This window comes from Camelus bactrianus, chromosome 14 (genome assembly GCF_048773025.1).
Source record: "Camelus bactrianus isolate YW-2024 breed Bactrian camel chromosome 14, ASM4877302v1, whole genome shotgun sequence".
Classification (NCBI taxonomy): domain Eukaryota; kingdom Metazoa; phylum Chordata; class Mammalia; order Artiodactyla; family Camelidae; genus Camelus; species Camelus bactrianus.
Window position 1 is genome coordinate 8,717,319 of NC_133552.1, and position 14,060 is coordinate 8,731,378.

General features: G+C 42.6%; 2 long non-coding RNA genes across 7 annotated transcripts in view; one reads left to right on the forward strand and one right to left on the reverse strand.

Annotated features, from left to right (window-relative positions):
* The window catches only part of LOC123615799 (uncharacterized), a 212,715-nt gene that overhangs the window by 84,222 nt on the left and 114,433 nt on the right, over nucleotides 1-14,060 (forward strand). The gene's annotated exons all lie outside the window — the stretch shown is intronic.
* On the reverse strand, nucleotides 733-11,146 carry LOC141579745 (uncharacterized). Its single transcript, XR_012511652.1, has 3 exons — nucleotides 5,486-11,146; nucleotides 4,405-4,496; nucleotides 733-3,455 (listed from the first exon to the last, which is right to left on the reverse strand). It is a non-coding gene; the product is annotated as an uncharacterized LOC141579745 (long non-coding RNA).

Genomic DNA, 14,060 nt, shown 5'->3' on the forward strand with positions numbered 1-14,060 from the left:
GGAAGGAAATACAAAATTGCTTTAGTTCTGGGGATACAATTTTTTTTAAATTATTAATTGATTAATTAATCCAGTTCCTCCATCACCAAATTGTGAATCCCTTCAGAGGTTCACATGGTATTTTATAATTATGGAAAATAATACATCTTTAAAGATCAGTAAAATTCATCAATAAAATGACTTGTCTCATTTTATTTTTTCATGCTTGTGTGTATTCTTTTTTAAAAATTTTTAACTGTGGTAAAATTCACATAATATGAAGTTTTCCATCTTAACCATTTTCAAGCGTGCAATTCAGTGGCATTATGTAAACGCACATTGTAGTGCCACCATCACCACCGTCCACCTACAGAACTCTCTGAAACTCTGTCCCCATTAAACGGTAACTCCCCAGTTCCCACTCCCCGCAGCCTCTGGGGGCCACCAGTCTCTAGGAATTTGACTGCTCTAGGTACCTCCTGTGAGTGGAGTCATATAGTACTTGTCCGTTTGTGACTAGCTTATTTCCCTTAGCATCGTGTTCTCAAGGCTCACCCATATTGTAGCTTGTGCCAGAACTTCCTTCTTTTTCAAGACTAATTGATATTACACTGTATGTATAGACCACATTTTGTTTATCTGCTCATCTGCTCATGGATATCGGGTGGCTTCCGCCTTTTGGTTGTTGTGAATAATTGTGTTATGAGCATAGTGTACAAACATATCCTCGAGTACCTGCTTTCGATTCTTTGGGGTATATTCCCAAATATAATTTTTATTATTAACTTTATAATAGTAACTGATTAACGATACAGCGTGCCCCCGTGTTTAAGGTATTATCTCTTCAACACTCAGCTTTGCAATGCCGGGACTGTTTCTCCGCTGCCAGCTGACTCCTGGGAGGCCCCACCAACGGGGCCTTAGAGGGCATTGCAAGACTGGAGGAGAGGAGGGGTCCCCCTGTCTTATTCCCTGTTGACTGCCTATTCGCTTTCAGTCTTGTCAGCGACCCCCCAGCCTCCTTCTTCCCTGGACTGCACTGTTCATTCTGAGCAGCAGTTGAATTCATTTTGCCACTTCCTCATCACTCACAGAACCAGCCTCATGAGTTCTCTCAGGAATTCCGGCCCAGCCCCAGAGACCCTTCCTCCAAAGTCAGAGACTCCAGCATTATTCTTTTGCCTCCTTCCCAGAGGTTCCTCCACAGGGCAGCTTCCAAGCATCTAAGTATTTGTAAGTTCAGCCTCTTCCTTTTGTCCCTCCAGCCTCAGGGTGGGGTGCGGGGGTAGTGGCTTCCTGTAGTTGCTACTTCCTTGCTATGTTAGCATTCTCCTTCTTCCTTTTCAGTTGCTTAGTTAATAGTTCTTTATACTAGATTCTTTCCGTTGAAATACCCAGCCTGTTTCTGTCTCTAGACAGAACCCCAGTGATATATTATGTGGTATCTGATTACCCTGATCCAGGTTTTCCTCTAGTTTTTATTTCTATTTTCTCCTAAATCCATTTACTTTTGTATTTAGTGAGTATGAGGAGTTTCCACTATCCTGGCCACATTCCATGTTATTTTAATTCATTTCTCAGAAATGCTTGTTGGTAACACAGAGGCTGTTTCCTGCATGAGTTTCAGGGAAACGTTTGACACCTTCTCTAGAGAAGTTCATCTTGATTTCTGGAGCTGGAAGGTCTAGAACACCTGACTGTAGGTGGACCTAAGCTAATCCTGTTTAAGGGCTTCCTTTTGAAGGTCGTTTGACTTTGCAGGGGGATGGGGGTCCAGAATGTCCCCTTAGAGACATTTAACAATGCTGGCTTTTTTATAGTGCTCTTACTGTCACTATTATTATTATTATTTTTATCCAGATATAGCAGAGTTCTCTTAGAGTAGGAGTGTTTATACACCTTCGTGTGTTTAGACACATGCGCAACACCTGACATTAGAACACAATCCTAGTTAAGGATTTCTTCCTAAACTAGACTCTTAAACTGGAAGGAAAACACTGCGCGTGATGGGCGCTAAGAACACCCACAGCGTTAGGCACACTTCAGGGGCCCTTCAGCGCCCTGTGTCACTGATGCAGTTCAAGGCCGACTCACACGCAGCCCAGGAGTGGGCGCCTGCTGTGTTCGACGACTGTGCGATCAAACACTCTAGCACAATAACAGCTTTCATCACCTAGCTTTGTACAGACCAGGCACTTCCAGTACATTTTCCATAGGCTTTAATTATTGCTGTTTTTGTCCAACTCAGTATATATTATCCCCATTCTTTATAAGGAAATTAGGCTAAGAGTGGACTTGACTGAATATGCAAAACTGGAGCCAGAGTAATTGCCACGCACTGAAGCCCTGTTCTTCCAGCTCTGATTCCTAAGCAGCACATGTGACCTCAAATAAACAGTTCTGATATTAAGGGTTTTTAGATAAACAAATTGTAAATAAGCCTTTTGTAAAGATCACATAATTTATGGAGTAATATTTACATATAAATGTAGATGTATATATAAAATGTGTAATATGCATATATATCATATCTATAAGAAGAAGTGTGTGTGTGTGTGTGTGTGTGTGTGTGTATAAATTTCCAGCATGCTAGGTTCCCTGGACTTGGTTGTATAACCTTGAACAAAGCAGTTCGTTCTCTCCGTGTGAGTTTTCTCACCTGAAAAATGGGGATAAAAATGTCTGACTGGTTGAGTTGTTGTGATAATTAACTGAGTTGATCTTTGTAACTTTGCTGGCACAAGAATATATATGGCACCTCATATAAATTCAGTAAGTACTAGTTCTCTCCCCTTCACTTCAGACTATCAGGGCACAAAAGACAATGGGATAAAATATGTGAACGTGGGCCACAAAGATTATCGCAAATTTAGTATGTTCTTATTATAAAGCTGGGTTATTCACTGACCCCAAAATGGAAGAATTTAATTATTCTGAGAACCATGAGATGCAACTTTCAGTTATTCAGGATGATGAGGAAAAGGTTTAAATGGATAATCCAAAACAAAGGACTGGTAGTTAACAGAATGAGGAAATTAGACCACATTATATTTCTATATTATTGTCTTCTTAAACTCTGATAACCGCCAAGTAACACAGATTGTTTCCAGATGGAGGACCACGGAGAAGAGTGAGCAGGGAGGTGAGGGCTCCTCAGCTGAAGCCCTTGTCTTTGCCCAGAGGTGACCTTCATTCAGCTTCGTCACACTGAGGGGTGTGCAGGGTACCTGGGTAGGCTGCTCTCTTGGGGGGCTGCCCACGTAGGGGTTTCAGCGTAGCCCGCAGTCAGCCGGGCAGTTCTCACGAGATGCTCTCGCGGAGCCTGCTGCGCTGCTGGTCCGGGTTGCTCTCAGCGAGTTCTGTTCTCTGCCTTTGCCCTGTGCTGCTCCGTATTGGACGTAGGGAACGCCATTTCCCAGATGCCCATGCAGCTGGCTTCCAGGCTAGTTTTGGCCAATGGGAGGCACTGGAGAAGTCTGGAAGGTGGAAGGAGAGGGAAAATGAGAGTATTTCTTCCCATTTCCCTCTGCCCCGGGTGGCTCTCCAGAGCTGGCAGCAGCTACGTCTTCCTCACAACTCCAACTCCTGCCAGTGGCACTTCTCTCTAAGCTCTCAGAGCCACCCTCGCCCGCGGGTCTGTCTCCTGCAGGCAGCCTGCTCCTGGTCCCTGGGAACACCACCCCCGCCTCTTGTCACTCCAACCTTCAGGGTCACAAGGGTTTCTTGATGTTGCTATTCCAAGTTTTATCGCAGTCCCCCGTTTGCCTTTTCAACTTTTCATAGACTTTGTAATCAATTTCTTGTATTCAGTTCCCTTTGTTGAAGGACCTGGAGAGGATCTGGTGTTCTGGCTGCATCCTGTGAAATGTACCTGGGGATATTCTGGGATAGAGCCCTCATACTGGTGGGAGTGGGATGGGAGGGGTCAGCATCTCATTCCCACACCCGCTCCCTCTGCATCTTCTTCACTTTACCCTACAGGAGCTCCTCCCAGCTCTGGGAGACACCATGGCCCCTCCTGCTGGGTGGATGTGCCCCTTCATTTGAAAAATCATGAACAGCTGGCCATGCTGCACGAGTGGCAGGAGGCTGAGTATTAATAACAGAATTTAGTGAAGTAATCACATTAAACCACAACAAAACGGATCTGCCATGTATTAATGATACGCAGAAACATCACTGCCCTGCTCTGGTGACTGGGGGTGCATAAGACTGGTTAGAAATGGCTGCTGGCTACTGACACTGTTTCTTTTACTTTCACAAAACCTAGCCAATATTTCACAGGGGTTTATTTTTATCTTAATCTCAGTTAGTTTTCTAGCCTTTGCAGACATCAATGCTTATATTTTCCCCTTAATTCACTGTACGTTTTCATGTTCATGATAGGCACTCATGGAGTGCACTCTTCTGGTGCTGACACCTCACCTTGTGTGTGTTTCTTCTCCACACATAAGCACAAAATGAAGGGTCTTCGGTGCAGAGCAGCAGCCCCCACAGCAGTGGTGATGTCAGAGTTTCTGCAGGGTTTAGAGAAAGCCTCATTCAGGGCTACTGCTGTCAGAGGCATTAGCTCATCTAATCTTCACAACAGCCCTGCAAAGCAGGTACTATTAGCATTTCTGTTTGAAACTGAGTCTCTGAGACGTTAAGTAATATACCCAAAGTTACACACCCTGTAAGTGGTAGAGATGGGATAACAACCCACATTTGTCTGACCCCAGTAAAATACGTCCTTAATTTCTCTAGGAAACATGGCATCAATGCAGGTGAAAGTTACAAAGTTAGAAGAAAGATAACTTACAGATAAAATAAAACAGCTCTTTTCCTTTTATTGTCTCTTCCCAATATTGTCCCCAAGTCTTACTCTCCCAAGTGGCCCCGCAGATACAGTACCACTTGGCACCTGAAATCAGATCGCTAACATCTTTCTTCGTATGCAGTTATTTCCTCCAACGGAGTAGAGATTGCGTAATAATATACTTCCAGGTGGAAGGCAATTATTCATGAACTATATGGGATTCCACCCGCTCTGTGGCACACACAACTGTATTTCTAACTTTTCCTTTCCTTGTCCTTTTCAGAAGCAGTCTACCAGGGAGGTGGGGGGGGAGCTGTCAGCAGACCCACGCTGTTCAGCTATTCTCGGAATCCATTATTGAAGTCAGACTCTTTCCCCTCTCCTATTCAGAGACTTGCCTGCTAATTCTAAAGAGGAAAAGGTGCAGGGCTATGAATCCCTTCAATTACTTGTTTCTGGGTGAACCTGGTTCAGGGAATGCTAATGGTGCCTTCTCTAAATACCTTGTACAGGAGACAGCAGGAACAAAAGTCTGCATTGTAGTGCTCAGGGAGGCTCCAGTCATGCGGGCCAAAATGTGGATTCAAAGGACGCCCTCCCCCAACACCTGCAAAGCTGTCCCCTAGTGCCTGGATTTCGGCCCCGTTGCCCATAAAGATTTTTTCCCAAGCTGAAAGGATTTTCTTTATTGATATGTCTTTCTCTCACCTCTCTTTTTCTAATTGTTTCTGTAACATTCTAACATGTGCATGTGATGAAAATCTTGTTCTCTAGGCTTGCAGTTGTTTTTCTTTTCCAGCCCATCAGTAAAACGAGATCTAAAAGCAAAATTATATTCGTTAAGGTCAGTTAGTGAGGCAGTTTTCCTAGAAATACACTTTTTCCCATTTCAACTTTAAATTGCTGGATATATTTTGGGGGAGCTAGTTAAATTTTGTTTTCTTTAATTTTTAATTTCATTGAAGTATAGTTGGTTTACAATATTGTGTTAGTTTCTCATGTACAGCATAGTGATTCTGTTCATATATATATATATATATATATATATATATATATATTCTTTTTCATTGTAGATTATTACAAGATACTGAATTTAGTTCCCTGTGCTGTATGGTAGAACTCTGTTGTTTATATATTTTATTTAATCTTTAAACCTTAAACTTGTAGAATTTGGTGTGGAGGGTCATCTCAGGATGGAACTATAAATCATATTGCTTGGGGAGGAGAGAGGAAAGTCAGTAATCTTTATCTTCTCCTTTTCATTCCCCCCTCCTGCATTTTTATCTCTGTCTTATTTCCTTTCCATATTTATTCCCCTCCCCTTTCTACTTGATCACATTCTGCAGGAACATTATTAATAAAAACATTTTAAAGAGAAAAAAATGGCACACAGCAACAAATCTGTCAAAAGTGGCTACTAAATGATGCTTCTTCACATATAATTTCACAGTACTGTAGTTGTAAGACTGCATGAATCAAAAGTAGTCTATTATGATAAATTTCAAAAAGATTAAATCATCCACTTTAAATGATTAAATCATAAAACTTTAAAAGTTTGAGCCACCACTTAGATAACCTGTAGAAAAGCTGGGCAAAATATGGATGTACAAGTGAAGTTAAGACAGGGGAGTGGTTACGTTTCATCAAACATTCCTGTGTTTCAAAATCTGTCTAATGAAGAACTGAGTCTCCTGGAGATAGTGTTCCCGTGTATTTTCCTCAGAAGAACATTCTTTTCTGTTTCATGTGGTTAATAAATGGTTACTTCCTGGCTAGAACATTCTTTTCTGTTTCACATGGTTAATAAGCGGTTACTTCCTGGCTAGAGAAAAAGAGAAAAGCTTCCTGAGAGCTGGCTGTCCCTCAGGTAGTCAGTGTCTTTACTCTGCAGATTGTCTGCTTAGAATGTGGAAACCGGAGTCTGCCCATCAGGGACTGTTACCCATTTCTATTACAGGCTTTGCCTGTAGAAAGAGTCCCAGTGCTGGTTCTGCATCCCTGTCTAGTCTGTTTCACGTAACATCTTCCACCAGCAGAGTCAACCACCAACGGGGGTTCTTCAGTAGTCATACGACACCTAGAAGGGGCCCGAGGGAACTGGTGCTAATTTAGACACGGGCAGAATTGTTTGGCAACCACCCTCACCTTTAGGGGCCCTCCTTCTCCCCATTTTACAAACCCAGGGTGTCCTTCTCTTGGCTTTATCTTCTCTGGTTTGAAGTTTTCTAGGTAATAGCCACCTCCTCTCATCAATCCAAATTCATCAGGCCTATGAACCGTGCCTCCGGGGCCTTATTGGGAATCTATGAGTCGACTGAGTCTGTGAGTTAACAATAATCAGTGCCTTACCCCTTGTAAATACAATTTTATTTTAATTCGATTCATTTCAACAAATATTTATTGGCACATAGTGTGCCAATAAACACAGACCCTGTGTTAAATTTGAGCATACAGCAATAACCAGGAAGATGTGGCCCCTGAGCTCACAGATCTGAAGAAAAGAGTGAACAGGAAACGAGAAATACAGGCAGTGTGATCAGAGCTCTGTCAATAGGGACATTGGCCTGAGTATATGATTAGTGGACCCAGACCTGTGGAGTCAAGAGGGCTTCTCAGAGACAACGTCTTCTGAGACGGGTCTTCTGAGACCTGAAGAGTGAGCAGTTAGTTCAGCATAGGAGGGGGCCAGAGGGGAGAGCGGTTCTGACTGAATAAAAGGGAGCACGACTCATGGAAGGAGAAGAAATTTGACGTTGCTGCAGAGCAGAATGGGGAAGGCAGAGTGGTAAGAGCAGAGGCAAATGGGGACCTTTCTCATCACCTGCATTAACCAAAGGAACGCTTAATGGTGGATGTAAGACCTAGTTGTGGCCAGTGGGAGACAAATTGTGGGAGAAGTGAATCTCCTGTGGTCCCCCCATTCCCCAATGTGTAAATGACCCTTTGTTCTAACCTACATGATGGGCAGGCACGGCATAGACTCTTTGAGGGCTGTTTAGTTATCACCTTCATGCATCTCAGCCCGGATGCAGGTGGGTCCCGACACATCCCATTCACATGTAAACAGCCAGAGAAGGCTTCCCAGATCATGGGTAAATTTCCTGGCCATGGGCAACCCTGCATTTCCCTTTGGCGCTACAGATGCCAAAATAATCTATCCATCCTATAACTCCCTATAGATAAGCTGTCTCACTCACAGGCTTCAAGCATAGCTGGCTTCACTCCAATATTCTGAGCTAAGCAACCCTGCCCATAGTTCGCAGCTGAAGTTTTCAGAGCTGTGTAGCTGACTCAAAAAATGGGCTGGGACAGTCAGATCCTTGCTTTCTGTAATCGGAACTGGGAAATGGAGAGGCTGGATGAATGGAATTAAAGATGAAAAACCATGCTTTTGTCTTAGTCCAGATCAGAGTAAGACCAGTCCACATACAGGTCAAAGTTCAGTGGCTGTTGTTGCAAGGATCAAAATAATTAATGTATGTGAAATACTGAGACTAGTGCCTGGCACACAGCACATGCTCAATAAGGAGTATCTATTACTGGTTTTGTATCTTGATGCCGGCAACAGGGTCAGAAATGGCCTTTTGGTGGAAAGAGGCACATGGAAAAAGCAGATGCACAGAGAGAAACTGAAGTGCCAGCAGGGAGAGGCCAGACCCAGGCCTGATGCTAATTTAGTTTCAATTTCAAATCACATGCATCTTTTATATAGACGTCCTGAACCTTAAGGTAACTTGGGAGACTCTGCCCTTTACAGCTAAATAAACCTACTAAGAAACTCCCTAGTTAAGAGAATGAATTGGGTAAAATGAGTGACTGTTCCTAAAGTGATTTGTAATATTCAAGCACATAATGTCATGTCAAAATAATGAGCTACTCTTCAGTCCTAAAGCTCTGGTGCATTTTTTTTCACCCAAGTATATGTTACTCTATCAATTAATTTAATAACTTTAGCATCTTCCTCACTGCACAGATGAGCTGATACAGCTTGGCCTGTGAATTTTCACAGACTCTGCCTTGGTGAAAGGCTGGAATAATGAAATAATTGGAGTTTCCCCAGAGGTTTATTCTATATGAGTCCCTTTAGCAGCCCAGGTCCAGGAGAATTACGCTTTTGAGCAATCAGTCTTTTGTTATCTGAGTTCTGTCTTCCTTCAAATCCCCACACTGTAGTTAAACTTTACGTTATTTCATGAGGATGTTTCTGTTTTCCGGTGCCTGGTGATTAGCGCCTTAAATGGACTTACCTGTTAAAGAGATCAGGGTGAGGCTGTCATTCCAGTTCTTAGAAAGAGGCTTCTTCAGTGGTGCCAAGACTGGTGCAGCCGTGGCACTTTCTTTGTGGAGGTTTTTGTGAGGAACTTTTCAAACATGCACACAGGAAGAGAGGCTCGAGCAGTGACCGCCCAGTTGCCCACTGTATGACTCAACCTCTAATAACGTTTTGCCAGCATTGCTTGGTCTGTCCCCCCAACTTATTGATTTCCTTGTTTGCTTTTGCCTGAGTATTATAAGCAGATACCAGACCTTGCATTCCACTCGCAGGTACTCTACTATGCACAAAAAGGCACCAAATTACTTTTTAAAAAACAGAGAGGAAACTTTGAAAAATATTGGCCTCCACCGCTGCATTCCAAGTATCCAGGTTTCACCCCTCCTTCCAGGCCTGCTTCAAGCTTGCCAACGGGATGCATCACCCGACCTAAACATTTGAAAATTCACTTTCTGCTGTCTTGCAGCACATCCTGAATTGACTTGCTATAACATGAAATTTTGTCTTCTTTTTAATGTCTCAAGAATTTATGTTGTTTTCCAAACTAGAACCAAGAAGTAATGTGCGAGGAAAGAAAACACTCAGACTTAGACTCAAGAAGTCCCAGGTTCTGACTGAGACCTTGTCATTTTACTTAAGTCTTTTGAGCCTCAGTTTATGCAGCTGCAAAACAGAGATGAAACCAGCCCTGTTACATGGCAAGAGACCCACATTTTTACCCACATTTAAGCTTGTACCTATCTGAATAGCTGAATTTTAAAATCTGGGGTCATATTTAAAATATGAAATCTATCCATGCTGCATGAATATATTTTAGCAAGATCAGAAGCACTGACTGTGACTTTTTAATCCAATAAAATAGCATAAATCACACACACATACACACGCACACACACACACACACACAGATTCCTGTGAAGATTAAATGATCAGGTGAGATAATAAATGTGAAATGCCTGGTTCAATGCAGACTGCAATAAATAGTCCCTATTATTATTAACTTGTGCCCTTCTGCCTGGTAGAAGAACCTGTGTCTTACAAAAACCATTTATTTCTCCACCTGGTTTAGCCCTGTGAGTCACATACAATTGGGATAAGCTTGATTAGCATGTGATCCTTTGAATTGTTGACATACCAGGTAGAATAAGAAAAATTAAAGAAAACAGGACTCATTATATGGAGTATTTCTCATGGTATCTGGAGAAAAGTTTTGATATGATTTGGAATCACAGATAAAAGGATGAGACAGGGTGTGTGCTGAGAGTCAGATATGAATTATATTCCAGCCACACACAAATGGGGATTTTGAAGCTTGCCTCAGGCCATAGACAAGAACCACAGAGCTGTAACTCAGCACAGGGTTATAACAATCTGCTTTATCTTTTTCTAATCTCTTCCGCAAGGTATGAAATAATCTACTGGGCCATTCAGCAGGAAACGACAAACTACCCTAGGTCCTTATGTCTGTTGATCCTCCTTCAAACCTGTAAGCAGTTTCCAAAGTTCCATCTCATTGGATTCATCCAGTTTCAGCATGAGCATCTTAGAAAGACTTGTGAACCAGACCAAGAATTCAAATGATCGCTCAGGTCAATGTGCTTTGCATGCACTTGAGCTGTGTAGGGAATGTGTGGCCACAGCCCCAGAGAGCCACGCTAGGTTACTGGAGTTTGCTCTGTTCCTAACACGAGTCTGCACCCAAGGAAAATATAAGCAAGTTTAATTGTCAGCAGTAAATCATGGGTGCTCTGACCCTCCATGCACGTTATCCTCTCCCAGGAACCCAGAACTCTGTGCTGTTTCTCCAAGTACTGCTGGGAGGGGCCACTAGGATTTCCCTGGGGGATGGAAGGCTGGAGTCTCTAGGCTGGTGATAAATTGCTATTTCTTATTATTAGCAGGTATTAGCTGAGGTTGGCAAAACCTCTCTCCCTCCCTCTGCCCCCTTGCTTGTCAATATTTATTGATTCTCCATAGTGTTCACAACTGCATTTAACTTCCCATTTTTTCTTCTCCTCTGCCTCTCCCTGTTAACAGGGTCATCCTCCAATTCTGGGTTGAAAAATGGAAAGTCAGGACCCAGGATTCCTTTTCCCTCCCAAACAAGGACATTTAACTAGTAAATTAATCATAATTAAACTAATTAAAAACAATGTGATTGCATCGTTTTTAATGTGTCGAGAGCCACTGCACATTTGTCCGTTGTAGACAAAATACTTAGAGAACAGAGAAGAGAGGGGTTTGTCAGAAAATGATCCTCAGCCTGAAGCTCATTAAGGCTCTTAACTTGAAAATTGGGGAAGGTACATGGATGACAGCCCCTCCTTGGAGTGCTTCTTCCCAGAAGCAGGTTTGCTTGATCACCACAGGGCCCGGCATTACTTAGGGGCTCCAGGGAGCATTCGCCAAGAGGTGAGATGAATGAACGTCCCACACAGACAGAGGTGGGAGGAGGTGGGGATGAATCAGGCGCCGGGAATGGGCTCGTTCCTGCTGTGACTCACCCACCGTGCCGCTCTGCTCCCCTGCCGCCCTGACTCACTGCAGCCACGATGGTTTTTAAGGAGAACACTGAGGGCCGGACAGCAGCACACTGTGTGGACACTGTGCTCCTGTGGTCATCGATCCCATTGTCCAGTGACCCCCACATCTGGATGTGATGTCTGGGGGCTTCCTGTGAAAGCCTTCATGTCTGTAAATGGCATTAGAGAGAGAAAACACAGGAAAAGAAATCTTTCTAAGGTTATTCACAGACTCACACTCCTGCTAGCAATGGAATCCTTTGTCTGTCCATAATAAGCAATTGATTCACATTCTGCCCCGCAGAACTGTACTGAACACCACACACATTTGGAATGACTGGGCTGGGAACGTGGGGGAAGGAGGTAGGAATGAAAAATAGGAAAAATGAAGGATATTCCTAAAGGACGTGTGGGTCTACGACATACAATTAGATAGTAACGGCTCACGTGTTTAGTGCTCACTACGTGACAGTTACTGAAAATAACAAGACCAATAAACCCAGCCCTTCCTCTCGCAGAACGAGTGGGTCTGGCGAAGGTGGAAGGGGCGACCTTCACAGAGGGCAGCCAGGTTGGTGGGAGGGCAGATCGACCCAAAGTGAAACCCACTGGCTGCATCACACAGATCACACCTAAGGGAGCCTTTCCACTGCACCAGCCAGCTCAGAATCTAAATTCGCCTCATAAACCAGTGTAGAGGTCCTCATCCAACTTGATTCACTGAATGAGCAAATTTTAAAATAATTATAATATTATTTTCCAGTAAAGAGATGCTGCCACAATACTTCAGAAGTTTCTTCCTTTAGAGAGTGAGTTATTTCCCTTGAATATCTATTTGTACATATTAATAACTTCAGAATACTTTATCATAGGCAATAGAAAGGGTAGCATCAACCTAGCCACTGTCAAAATTATCATAAATTCTGAACTAGTGGATTTTAAATTTTAATGAGCTTTTATTAGGTATTTTGTTCCCTTAATTCTTTTATGCCACTGACACTTTTCATCAAAAGGGCATGGAAACATTGCATATTTTGAAGGGTAGGAAAATTCTGAGGAACTAATTTTCCATTTAACCTTAAGTTCAGTAGACTTAGGTCTTTGCAAAGGAAGTATTTAATTCTACCATCAAAATCAACCTTATATGGATTCAAAATTTTTAAGAAAATCTAGAGTAACCTGATCTCCTTAAAATATATTTTTGAGAAAAAGTAATTTTTTTTCCTGGGGCTACTTTTAAAATATGACTTGATATTATAGTTGTATGAATGAGAATCTGAGGTACAAATTTCTTATATTCATTTCTTTGCCTCTTCCTCAGAAATCACCTACCCCTTATCGAACAAGCTTATTATGTGTACAAAGGATGTTCTTACACCTTCTATAGACCTGGAAGGCAGCAGAAATGGAACTTTGAATTGGATCATTACTCCCTCCCTCTCTTAGTTTATTCTGAGCTCCCTTCCTCACATTAATAAGCATTTTTGAACCCCAGAGTTGGCCATGTATTTAGTCTTCTACGTTTACTGCAGATTTCCTTGGAAGATACGGGAAAAAGATAGTATCACAAGGTCCTATCAAAGAGTCAAGACAGAGGGGATCCTCTATAAATGAAAAGGAGAGAAGAGAGGAGTGGAGAGAGGTCAAGTCCCAGTCCTCATCTTTTACAGGTGTCACCAAGTTAGGAGTTGAGAGATCATACATTTACAAGACTCAAAGGGGATGTTTATTCTTGGGGATACAACAGGGTGGGAAGGAACCAGGCAGAGGAGAATCCAGAACATTTCTTCAGCACACTTATACTTTAAAATGACATTTCATTGAGCAGTGTTTGGTGCTAGAAGTGGTTTTACTGAGAAATAAAAAGGGGCAATGGTGGGACCAGGAGAAAGGAATAAAATTATTGGAGTCTCTCAGAGCTAGATGTAGGCTTTGGGGGCCAGGGATAGAAAGGAGGAGGACATACTTGATGTTCATTTTGGCATTCTTCTGCCCAGCTCAGAAAAGGGAAAGCTCAAATCTAGAGCAAAAGACATTCATTTTATTTCCGTTAGAAATATAAGGAGAGAGAATGGATGACTCAAGAGAGTTCACTGGAAGATCAGGAAGGTGGGGTCTTAACCGTGCTATGCTCCTGGAGCTTTGCTGGCCAGACGTTCTCTGCCTCCAAGGAGCTCATGATATGTAACTGGATCAAGGGCGACGTAAACAGCAAAAAGAACACGGTGTGCTATGGGACAGAAACAGAAGAAGTGTCCTTTTGGAGAAAATTGGGAAAGATTTCATGAAAGATTGATAGATTTTGGAGTATGGTTTTGAACCAGGTGTTAGAGTATGGATAGTTTTACCATTGAGAGAAGAACGTGAGATGGATGGAGAGTCATCAGGCTCTTTGGTAAAAGGACAGAGTTGTGAAAACATACATACAGATCTTCCTTGAGTTACACTGGGGTTATGTCCTGAATAACCCATTGTAAATTGAAAATAT